At 35.8% G+C, this 13,051-nt stretch overlaps 1 protein-coding gene across 1 annotated transcript in view; it reads right to left on the bottom strand.

Annotated features, from left to right (window-relative positions):
• LOC134529743 (lysine-specific demethylase PHF2-like) overlaps window positions 1–12,753 on the bottom strand; it is a 96,909-nt gene extending 84,156 nt beyond the window's left edge. Inside the window, exons 1-2 of the mRNA XM_063364136.1 lie at window positions 12,736–12,753; window positions 2,239–2,323 (exon numbers count right to left, since the gene is read on the bottom strand). The gene's annotated coding sequence lies outside the window, so the exon portion shown is untranslated. The remainder of the gene's footprint in view (window positions 1–2,238; window positions 2,324–12,735) is intronic.
• Between the last annotated feature and the right edge of the window lie 298 nt (window positions 12,754–13,051).

Genomic DNA, 13,051 nt, shown 5'->3' on the forward strand with positions numbered 1-13,051 from the left:
GCTTGTTGATACAAGAGGAATAACAAAGCTTAAAAACTTTCTCCTTATAATAATATATATAAAAGTATGAGATTAATAAGAGAGGTAGCACTATAAGAATAAAAATAATCACTATAACGTGTTTTGAAATTATAATTTTTATTATTAAATACTAAGGCTAACACTGTAAAAGAATGAGAGATAATAATTTAAATACTTATGCTTGCTGAAATGAAAGGAATACCAATATCTAAATTCTCTATCTCCTGAGCAAATCACTATAAATTATGTAAAATATAATAAATTCCTTAATTTTTATTATATTGTTACGAACGCGAGCAAGGCCGCGACACGTGAGGTGCAGAGCTGGCTGGCGACTGCCGCAACATTATATGCGCCGTGCGCGCCTGGAAGATTACAAGGATTATCGCTTTCCCCCCTCCTTCCCTCCACTCCCCGCGCGGCGCCCTGCCTTTGACACGTAACTGACACCAGACAGCTGTGGAGTTACGCCAGCCGCCGACACGTGTTTCGAGAGATTTCTGCCGTCGGGTCGGCACGGAATGACGCGACTGGCCCCCAGCCGCACTCGCGAATTCGAGAAGGCGCCTGGGCTATATATATGCCTGGGACGCCGGCCTCGAGAGAGTTGGGCTGAGAGTTCAGTGGAGTTCAGAGAGAGAGTTCAGGCGGGAGTTCTCCCGCGGCTGAGTTTCCGGGGCGATAGTGCCACGGGTGCGGCAGAGTGGCAAAGTCCTTGGACGAAGATTCCAGGGCAGGGAGTGAGTGAGTTCAGTGGAGCCAGGAGTTTTCCCGCAGCGGAGTTTCCGGGCGATAGAGTGACGAAGTCCCTGGATGAAAGTTCCAGGGCGGAGAATTCAGTTCCAGGCGATAGTGTCGCAGGCGCGGCGGAGTCCCGAGCAAAGTTCCGAGCGAGGCGTCGAGTGGGATCTCGGCGAAGGCAAGTGTGTCGGCGGCAGCGGAATGCGGCGACGGAGTCCCGCGGCGAAGGACCACGAGGGGTGCTGCGGCGAGAGTTGCGCCAGAGGTGCGGCCCAGCGAGGTGTGCGGATTGTAAGAAACGAGTGACTGAGGAAGCAACATTATTTTTAAGTGCAATAAATTATTTGCCATTTTAGAAGATTATTTGTAAGTGACATAAGTAGTGGCCATCATCAATAAAACTGTGTGTGATAAAATCTTTAATTGGGCTATCCTTTACGAACCCGGTAAATCGTAATAATATACTAAAGATAGAGCTTTGTTTATCTTATAAGAATAAATACTACTATACATAACTTTAATTAAATTACCACTACAAAAACTTCATTTTAGCTAGCACTATACATTCCCCTTAGAAAAATACATATATCACTAGAAGTTATTTATAGTATAAAAAGTTTTCTTTAAAAAGGGAACTACTACTACATGTTTTTAATTATTATTTATTGCTTTGAAGCCATTTTATTTAATTAACAGAAAAATATATATGTATACTACTACAATCACTTATTTAAGTTACTTTTAACTATTTGTGTTAGTATATAATACCCTTATGCATTTAGTGCACGCATCTGATGCACTATGTGGAATGCTTGTATTGTGTGCACTATGACTACAGATTTTTAAACATGGCATGATTTCCCGAATCCAATATGGCAGGTGTGGTGCATTAAAATATCTCTGAATGCCCTGTGCATGCGCATATAATGTACATATAGGAAGAATTTCTTAGGTGCATCATGCCTTCACCTTTCAACCTAAGATAGCGTCTTTCATGAATTCAATATGGTGGCTGGAGCACATTAAAAGATTTCTTTTTTACCACCTATGGCATAAAAAAGAACCAGTCCTTATGGATATTGTGCAAGGGTAAAAGGGAACGCCTCCTAGCAGACAACATAACCATTAAAATAGCACTCTTTAGCAATGGTGCCCTCTAGAAAATACTTTGAAATTAAAAATCCCCCCCCCCCCCAGCAGACGTCACTAGTACTATAGCCTGGCACACACCAGTGGCAACAGCTGCAGCTGATACTAAAGACTGTGGCACACTCTGCAAGCCATCCCCAAAATTAGAGATGGCGCTCTCTAACTTTTTAAAATTTTTAAATTGCACCTTCAGGCAACTATTTTTTTATTTAAATATGGTGACCCCTAGGAGACGACAACACCACTATATCCTCCTGAGACCAAACATACTTTGGAATTTGAAAGCATATACTCCTCATTTATTTCTTTTTTTTTTTTCCAACTGACCTCTTAACCTTGTGGCTAAGGTCACTGTTTCTTTCCTCAGCAAGGTCTGCGTCCCTCAGTTCGGTCCTGAGCCACAGCAGGATTTCTGTACAACATAAATAAATACTGCTGGCGACACCAACCTGCAAGCTTCAGAAACAACAATGTCATCCTCCAAGATGGCCAACGATAGCAGACAATTCAATGGCCACGTACTGCAGACGACACCCGCATGCCCAGGAGAAGGGAGGGGTTACCTCGGAGGAGTGGCGGAGGTGTCTTACTGGATCCATTTGTGTTCATAACACTACCCCCAACTTGCATGTTCACTTCAATTTCTCATACGGTCTCTATGACAGTGTTACACTAAGAGTGCACTTGCACAAAGCAATATGCAACCCAGTGTGGACAGGTTTTGAGTATATCTTTTATCTTGTTTCATTGGTGAACTCAATTGAAAAATGTACCAGACTGATTATTGTTATTTAAAGCTAATTAACATTTTTTTAATTTTAATATAGTTTTTATGACATTAATTTATATATATATATATTATTTTCATCCAGCAATGTGGATTGATAAATTAATTCTGTGAACACCAACAACAGAGTTCATGCCTGAAGGAGACCGCTCAGGATCAAGATGCAGGCATGCCATCTCCTTTTCCTTTCAGCAGAGCTGAATCTACATTCTCTCCACAACCCCAAATTTAAAGCCCTTTCAGCTAAAGCCTAACAAACTGCATTAAATACCTATTAACAACTTATGTACTTGACACAAACCAAAATAAATTATTGTTATTTGTTTTATATTTTTACTTAAAAGTTTTATTATTTGTAATGATTTTGTCAAAATCCTTTTTGTTTACATGAAAAAAAAATCAGAGAAAAACACATCTAAAGAGAAATGAAAGTTTGACGCAATATAAATTGACACTTATATGATTTTAATATGTGACATCAGTGAACTTGTTTCAGTTGTTGGCTTACATGTAGGTCTAAATGACGTAGCTAGCTGTTTGCCCTGTGAACTCATTCGGTTCTGCAATTTCAGAGGCTAATGGTTAAAACATTGTAGACTCATACTTTGCAAAAGTGTTTAAATGAAAATTCCTTTCAAAAAGGTATAGCAACAAAACAACATTGCGTGTAGCATTACTAAATACTATATCTGATGAATTGCAATACAATACACACAGCGATGGAAATAAAAAATATTGACGATGTTGTTTCATTTATTGTTTTCAAATTTAGGCTTCTGTTGCAAACAATTTACATGTTCCTTTTTTAAACATTCTATTTACTATAAAATTAAATTTGTAAAATATTAAAAATTGGTAGCAAAAATTATGTAGGTAAACTTTTCAAGCATTAACTACAGCAGGAATTACTACAGATTCTTTACAACACCTACAACAAACACACATTAGTTCCCAAATTTCACAGTTTATAAATAACCATCACCTTTATAAAATAATAAAAATTAAGGAGTTTTTAAGGAGCCATTAAGTATTTTAATGACTACCAATACACATGAATATCAATCAATTTCTTTTTAACCCACAGTTCACGATAAGAAACATTATCATCATAATCAAAAAATTAAAATTTTGAGAATACTCTGCTTCAACACTGACAAATGAATTGCAGGCACAAAGAGTATTTTAGAAGCTAAACAGCACTGTGAAACACAACGTGCATATGGGAGACATTGCTTGCTGCCAGAGACCAAAAGAAAAGATTATAGATCCATGCAACCAAATGTGTTTTTAAGTGACCGAAATAAAAATTAGCATAGGAGTTTTACGGAACCCTATCATAAAATATAAGGAAATTAAGGGTCATTACGCAATAAAAATTATACTAATGGCTTTTTAACAGTATTATGTGTCTACACACTACATTTATGGTACAGAAACACATGTTTGTTTATCTATTATAAAAGTACTGTATGATATATGACTTACCTTACCTTTCAATTCAAAAATAGGGTGTATGTATAGTTGTTCACAATATATCTCATTCCCTAATGTCAATTTACAACAAGAATGTAACCAGCGTACACTTTTAATTAAACAGCTTTCCCTTTTACAGCTTATAATAACTTTACAGAGCTAAGGGTAATAAGCAAGCAACTTCCTGTGCCCAAGCTACTACTATTTTTGGCTTAACTCATGCACTCACGCACTCATGCACTCAAGTCACACAATCACCTCGACCCACCTTACAGTAAATTGTTTTCAATGTTTAGAACAGCATTCAAAACTATTACATTTTTAAAACACTAATTATGATCATAATACTAAAGTACACATGGAAATAAAAATTTGCGTGGTTGTATTATGCATTATAATTCTGTTAGAACAAAATAAATGTTCTAAAAATCATTCCTTTTCCCTCGGAAAAGCAAAATCTTCCAATAAAAAATACTTAATGATTTATTTATCCACCTTATTTAACTGCCTGTGATTAGACCCTTTCTTTTAGAAGAGAGGGCTCTAAATAAAACAACAAACAAATAAACAACAGCAGCATTTTTTTTTTAAAAAAGGCATATCCCTTTTTTGCAGGAAACTGTAAACATTTACATAAACCCACATTGGTGCGACTGTGTCAAAAAATTACTGTCCCTCTTCTACAGACCTCCAACTGTTACTGTAGGATATCACCACTGATAGATGACTTGAATTCACTTTAGTGTCTCCTTTCTTTGCAGAGTCAATTATCAGCAACAGTTTTTATTTTATGTGATAATGCACAAAACTAATCAACTAAATACAAGAGCAGACTGGAATGAAATTATTTTTTGTATATTTATATTTGTGACATGCACACAAGACAGTTAGAGAACTTTATTGGTGGGCACGACATACACACATACAAACAATATATTTGCATAGAGAAAACAAATACACAACATATACAAAACTAATTCAGGCACTGCAAGTAAGAGGCCAAGCACCGCAGGCAGGTTAGGAGGGAACTAACCACGCAGATATGCACCTCACGCAAGCCGTCGCAACAACGAGCAGTGACCACATGACAACAGATAATGAAGACTCAGGTACATAAACATAGACAAGGCACGACATACAAAACAATAACAGTAATATGATATATAACATCACTAGGACAAGTACAAAACAATTACAGAACAATTAAATGATTAAAGGTTAGAAATGCATTCAAATAAAAAATGTTTATCTGATTTATTAAAGTAAGAAATTAATCTATAAACTAAATCATTTTTGTTACGTGGAGTAGCCTACATAACTTAGATTATAGGTGACTTCAATTGGGGAACTCTAATACAAGTATTGTCAAGTAAAATATTTACAATTAAGTTTTGAACTATAACAATTGTATACAAAAAGATAATCAAAATAAGTTATATAATCAAAAAGGGAAACTAGTTTAGGTAGTTGATAATGTCTTAGACTAACAATTTTGAAAAATTTGTTTTATATGGATTCTATTTTTTCCACTATCAGAATTGTTAATATTATTCCAAATTACTGAACAGTATTCTGGTTTAGATCTGACTACAGCTAGCTAAAGAGTAAGATTCAACTTACTATTTAAAGTGTCAGACATTATGTAATTAATTAAAGCTAGGGTTCTGTGGGAAATGGATACTAGAGAGTTGACATGTAGATGAAAGAACAATTTGAAGTCCAAGATGACACTAAGATCTTTAATGCTAGGGGATACTGAGATTTGAGTGTTATCAAGTATATAAACATGCCTAAATGGGTGAATTTTCACAGTGAAGGAAATAATTTTTGATTTAGCTTTGTTAAGAGAAACAAGATTACGTTTTCACCATTTGGCAATTTCATTTATGTCACTTAGAAGCAGATAACAATTGTTTAAGAAATTAGTCTCTCTGTAGATTTTAAGGTTATCAGCAAACAATAGACCAGTAGTATGATTAAGAACCAGAATTATATTGTAACATATATATATTAAATAATAGAGTAGATAGCTTAGCTCCTTAAGGAACACCAAAACTAGCAACATATAAAGAAGAATTATGGTTGTTTATTGATACAAAAAATATTTCTTCACAATAGATAGTAAACCAATATATGTAATTATCACTCAAGCCAAAGTTTGATAATTTAATGAGTAAAACAGAATGAATAACAATGTCAAAGGCTTTTGCCAGATCAAAATAACAGCCATCCACCTGCCCCCTGTTGATAATTTGCTGTAGACTGGACTGAGGAAAGTGAGTGAATTTGTGGTAGCAGTCATACCATTTCTGAAGCCATGTTGATTGCAAGATAATCTGATTTTTATTGGGAAATTAATTTGTTTGAAAATAATTTTTCAAACATTTTTGCAAAAGTATTAAGTAATGAGAAAGGTCTATAATTTAAAACATTCAATTTACTTTCCTGTTTCTTGAGTGGAATAACCTTAGCTATTTTCCATTTAGAAGAAGGAAAAATTTGTTTTTTTTAAACTTGATTAAAAATATGTTGCCATAGAGGAGGTATTAGGAGATAAGAACATCCTTTTCAAAATGACATTTGGTATGCCATAAGGACCTGTTGACATAGTAGATTTTAAAGATTTTATGCCCCAAAGGACAAGACTCTCGGAAATGTAAGAAACAGGAATAATATTGAGACTTACATTTGATTCTGTATAATGAGGGTTATTGGTGGATTGTACTTAGACATTTCAAAAATAATAAGCAAAAGCATTTCATAGTAAATATGGAACACTTGAGACATCATCATTTACATTTCAAGGCTAAGGTATACAAAACAATTTTTTTCATAATTTTAACATTTTGCCAACATTCTTTGGATTATTCTTGATATTATTGTTTATCATTTGTGTCCAACATACATTATTTCTCTTGATTAGATTTTTTACTAGTTTTCTGTAATGGGAAAAATCCTTATAATATTGTATGTTTTTATTTCTTAAGTAAAGTTTATCAAATTTTTTTTTAAGTCTTGAATTGATTCTCTTGAAAACCTTTTGAAGGCCTTTTTTTGTAGTTATCAGGATAAAAGAATTAATTAGTAGTTAGCTGTTCAACTAGAGCATTCACATCTGTAATAATGTACAAATCAGACCAGTTATTATCTTTTATAGTTATATAGACCAAGATATTCATCAATTTTATAGTTCCTAAAGATGGAGTCTGTATTGTTATTCGTTAACATACCATTGTTGAAGATTTTAATAGTTAAGGCAGGATGTAATAAGTCTTCTTTGACAAGTATTTCAGCTGCTTTCTCTACTGCTTTTTGCGGAAAATTTGAAAAACAAAGGTCCAATAAGTTTTTGGAAGATTGTGTTTTATTATACTGTAATAAACCCATATTTCTGGTAAAATCGAGAAAATAATGCTCCTTGGCTTTGATTTGAGCATGCACAATCGATACCAGGCACATTGAAGCACCAAGTATTATCAGATTATCTTGATAGTTGGATAGTTTGGCAAGTTTATCTTCTAGGGCTTCAAGATACACAGCATTGGTAATAGGAGTTGTTTTCGGGGGAAAATAGATATTGCATAATGTTAAGAAATTGTTTGGAGTAGTTTTAATATTATTCCAAACGACTTCTATTCCAAAGAAATCATAGTTCTGGATAGACTGAACTGATGAAAATTTTTGCTTATTGACTAAAATCACCACACTACCACCTCTTTCCAGCTTGGTAATTGTATAATTTCTGTCAGTTCTAAAAATTAAATAATTATCCATGAAATAGTGTGAGTTGATACTACAGTAATTGAACCAAGTTTCAGAAGGAAAAATTATGTCATACTAGGTGTTAATGGATTTTCAAAAAATTCTGTAAATATGGTTAAGTCCTCTAACATTTCGATAGGCTATTTCCCACCCACTTAGGTTAAACATTCACTGGCTTGTAAATTAGAGTGCTCCTCCAGGCACTTTGTCACCGAATGCAGGTTTAGGTGATTTACTGTGCGGGGTTTGGTGTGGGTGTTTCGGTCCATGGCGTGACCTAGAATCGGGGGCACGGCGGCATGCAGTGTCCTGTCTCTGTGTCAGCAGCGTGCCTGTGCTGTCCCCTGCCAGCGTTATTGGGGCGTGCTGGGGCCACGCACACGTAGTTGATGGGAGGCCTACTCCGCTAGCCTGAGGAGTGACTGCCAAATGTAAGTGATGCTAGTTCTAAGTGCTTTTTAAGTGGTGTATGTTGGGCTCATTCGGTGGGCAAGGCCCACATGGTAACAAGTTGGAGATATTGCTTAAGTCGTTTCTGTTAAGCCCACTCTATGGAGGCCCCCGAGGCAGAGTTCACATTTCAAGAGAACAAGTCAAGGTAAGTCGTTTTTGTAAAGCTCACTCTGGCAGGAGTGGTCCGTGACAATAAGCCTGGCATTCTAGTTGAGTTCTAGTTGTGGAGTCCCTTCTTGTTGTAATCCGTAAGTTGTAGTTACCTCTAGTGAGGCTAATTAAATAAGACGTTGTAACACACCTGCTGTGTTTTTGATTAGAACTGTAAAGGTCAGTGGAAGATTATTACTTGCTTATTATAGATTATTCTGGTAACTTAAAAGACTGATTTTTAAGTTTAAATATTTGGTTTATTCTGAATAAATGTTTATTTTTCTGATTTTGTATTAAGTTTTTTTAGTTAATTAAAGTCACTTTTAACTCTCACCAGAAACATACCATAGAAGCTGGGTTACTAGTTAATCCTGGCAGTCCTTATTTTAAGTTTACGTATTTGGTAGATAATATTGCACAAGTGCTGTAGACTTATGTTTCCCCCAGTCATAATTTAAGATTTATTTCTTCGATTCACCCTTAAATTTTTACAATTCCATGACATTTTTGGTTTAAGTTGCTGGATAAGTTTTTTTTATTAATATAAAATGACAAAGACTGTCCCTCTCTGTCTCTACCATCCAGAAAGAGGTAGGCATACACCCATGATGGCTGCTGCTAATACTAGAAACTTTTTAGTGTTTATATGTTTCTTGTGTAGGGGACAATTCAACCCATGGTATACCCAAATTCACAGTATGATGAACTGTGTTATTTTGGGCATCTACTGAATATAATGAGCCAAAAACTAGCAAAAATACCAAATGCTTCCTATTATTCTGTGAACCTATTAATTTAATGAACAGAAAGAAAATTTTAAAAAATAACTTATTACAAACCAAACTTACAACCTTACAACCCTATAGTCATGGCTAGGGACCCGGGAAATTCGCGACTCGCGAATTCGCGAAAATTGTTAAAACCATTTAAAATGTTGTTAAAATATTAAATACATTATAAAAATGATTTAGTATGTTTTTTGAATCAAGAAATACTCGCGAATTTGTTAAAATTCGGCAGTACCCACGAATTTCTGTATGTATTCAAGATTATTCGCGAATTTTTCGGATCCATGACAGAAAAAAAAAAGTTTGTGCGAGCGCGAGACGGTTGTTTACTACTTATCCGTCAACAATATCAGGTTGCAATAGCCGGGTTGGCGGAAGTTGAGAAGGTTGGAAGGGTGGAAGGGGGGAAGGCAGCGGCAGAAGATGATCAGTGAGTGTGTGACAGTGTAAAAGGGGAGCAGGCGTATTGCCAGCTCGGTCCAGTCAGGTTTGAATAGTCGTAGGGTGGACACATATTCGAAACTTTCGTTTATATATGCGGATATGCCGCCCAAAATAAACATTGACGAAAGAGTGAAACAGTTTTCCCAAGATGGAATGGTTAAATCTCAAAATATTATGATATGCCGTTTTTGCAATAAAACAGTGGCGTGGGAAACTTCCGACGGTGTGAAGAAACACATACGAAGTAATGGTCACGCTGAAGCCGTCAAGAAAGGAAAACGGCAGAAAACGATGTTTGAAGCTGTCGAAGGCGCCAAGGAAGCGAAGGTACGGTAGTGTTAAACGATATAATGCTGGCATGCATTCATTATCTTTCACCAATATCGGAAATGTATATTACAGAACCATTAACAAATCTTTTTTATTTTTTATTGTTTTATAAAAAAAAAAGTACGTCACTTCAGGAACACAAGTAGCTACAGTAAACTCTCGGTTATCCGGGCCCCGGAATATCCGGTTTTTGGGTTATCCGTGCATGATTTTAGATTAATTAATAGTTATTCTGTAAAGATTAACTTGCCGCCGAGTTGTAGGAAAAATAAATACAACAAACAGTGAGAGTGGGTGACTGCCGCGTCACCAGCAGACGGAGAAAGACCACATGGCGAGGCAGTGCCCTATTTTTTTAAGCCGAGACACTAATTCGAGGGCGGCTCTTACCGTGAAACGAATTATCCTGTTTTTAATTTTTTAAATTTTTTACAGGATTTCAACTATCCGGGCATCGACGGGTCACAATTAAAATGGATAATTGGGAGTTTATGATAAAGCTGCCAGCTACATAATTTTGCTACTCAGTGCTAAAGCACAGTTTAAATAAACCTGCATGTCCTTTTGTTAAAGCTTAGAGTTGTATATTTCTGTTAAAAAATATATATATAAAAATACGAAGTCCATGTTTTACTTTTAGGTTGCTAAAATGGACTTCATCACATCGACAGTGGAAATGATGGTATCTGCAAACATACCACTTGAGAAAGCAGATCATCCAGCATTCAGGCAGTGGGTGAAAAAACAAATAGTTGGTGGTGGAGACCTGCCTAGCAGTGATACCTTACGCCGAGATTACCTGCCACATTTAGCAAAATTTATAAAGGACGATGTGGTTACAGCACTGAAAGAAAAGAGTGTTGCCATAATGTCAGATGAAACTACAGACAAGTTAGGGAGAGCAATTTATGTTGTTTTGCTCTCTACAGTTGAGCCTTGTGACTCTCAACAACTGTATGTTGCAGCTGTGACTTCATTAGAAGCTGTAAATGGCAAGACATGTGCTAGAGCTATTTCTGATGCCTTGCAAGATATGGAGGTTGGCTACGATCAGGTGGTGGCATTTGTAAGTGATGCAGCTTCTTACATGAAATCTTGTTTTGATGGTCTTTCCATATTGTTGCCTGATTCAGTTGTGCAAGTGCAGTGCTGGGCCCATAAAGTGAATCTTCTTGGAGTCCTCATGAAAAACAGTTTTCAGAATTGAACCAAGTTGTAATATCTGTGAAGCAGATATTTTTAAATGCCAGGAAGAAACGTTATGCTTTCCAGCAGTTTTTGCAACAGGAAGGCTCTAGTGCTGGATTTTTCCCTATTCCTGTTGTAACCAGATGGAACTCCTGGTTGACAGCAGTTGAATGGCTTTCTGATAACTGGGAGATCTTGTTTGCTTTTCTGCGGTCAAAGACAGCAAGGGAGAACAATTTCAATGGTGGTTCATCTCATCTACAGACCCTTGGCGAAGAGGAACTCGGCATGCTGCATGTACAATCACTCTTTGTGAAATCAGTCAGTTCCCTCATTAAACCATTCTTGGTAAGCTTGGAAACTAATTCTAAGCCTATGGCTTCAGAAGTCTATACAAAACTCCAGTTTGTGAGGAGGAGACTGCAAATTTTGGGTGAAGGTGTCTTCAGTGATGAAGTGAAGGAAAGTGCCAACAAGCTCAAGAGTCTCCACAAAGGAAAAACCAGCGAATTGTTAAAAACAAAAACAGCACAACACATGTCGCTGAAGCTGGACGAGTTAATGGCAGATGATCCTGCTCGCAAGTACTTGCAACCAGTTGCAGAGTTGTTTCACAAGCAAAATATACTCACTCAGGATGTTACTAGCAACAAACTTAAAGTTCTTTTTTCAAAAGTTCCATCACTTAAAGACATAGAACTTGATCAGGGTGTACATGCATATTCTGAACTCGCAGAGCTATTGAAAACACACACCAATCTTAGTGTATTTGAAGCACTAAATTCAATGCAAGATGACCACAGATCCTTTGTGGTAGGTGCTTTAAGAGCTATATGGATGCCTGTGTCAAATGTGAATTGTGAGCGCTTCTTCTCACAATTTTCTGGTGTTCTCACAAATAGGAGAACAAATCTAAGTCTAACCAACCTTGAACTTCTGTCTTCCTATGCATATGAAGCCTTTGCATGAGGTTCTGGAATTTTTCATTTAAGTTACGTATTTACAAGAAATTAATCTTAAAAACACTAGTAGCTACTAGACATTTTACTTCGAAAACACATTATTTACTGATTACACGTGTGTATTCATTTTAAGTGTCTGCCTAAGCTACATTATTTTATTTTATTGCTTGTTAAAAATGTGAATTACCTTAAGGCGCATGAACACTGGTTTAAAAATTGGTTTTAATTTTTTTAAATTAATTTAAAATTGGATATATGTAAGCTTTTATGCGGCAAATTTAAACAGCCTTTTCGATTTATTTTGATCTTGTATACATTTGCTACTCAAGAAATTTGCATTTTACTCAAGAATATTGGTAATTTTACTCAAGAATTTTTGCTTTCCTCACTCAAGAAATTTGGCAGGTGCTATTCAAGAAATTCCCGGGTCCCTAGTCATGGCATAAATAATGTAAAGTTATTTTTGGTAAAAAGTAGTACATACCTTGGAAATTTAAAACGTTTTAATTCCTCAATAAACTTTGGAGTGCAAGTCTGAACTGGCTTATCATCTGCTGCATCTTCCAAAAAATTCCTTCTGTGTTTGTTAGTTTTGTCACGATCTACAAAAAAAATTATACATCAGACATTTAATAGGAAAGAAAAACACTGATTTAAACTTACTTTAAAAAAAGTATTGTAATATCACACAGTGGCAAAATAAATGCCACAAAAACCACACTAAACAAATTATTTCCAAATTAAAATGTCACTTCAAGCACTCATTAAAATATTACTAAGAAAATAAAAATAAACTTATT

This window comes from Bacillus rossius, chromosome 2 (assembly GCF_032445375.1).
Source record: "Bacillus rossius redtenbacheri isolate Brsri chromosome 2, Brsri_v3, whole genome shotgun sequence".
NCBI classification, from domain to species: Eukaryota; Metazoa; Arthropoda; class Insecta; order Phasmatodea; family Bacillidae; genus Bacillus; species Bacillus rossius.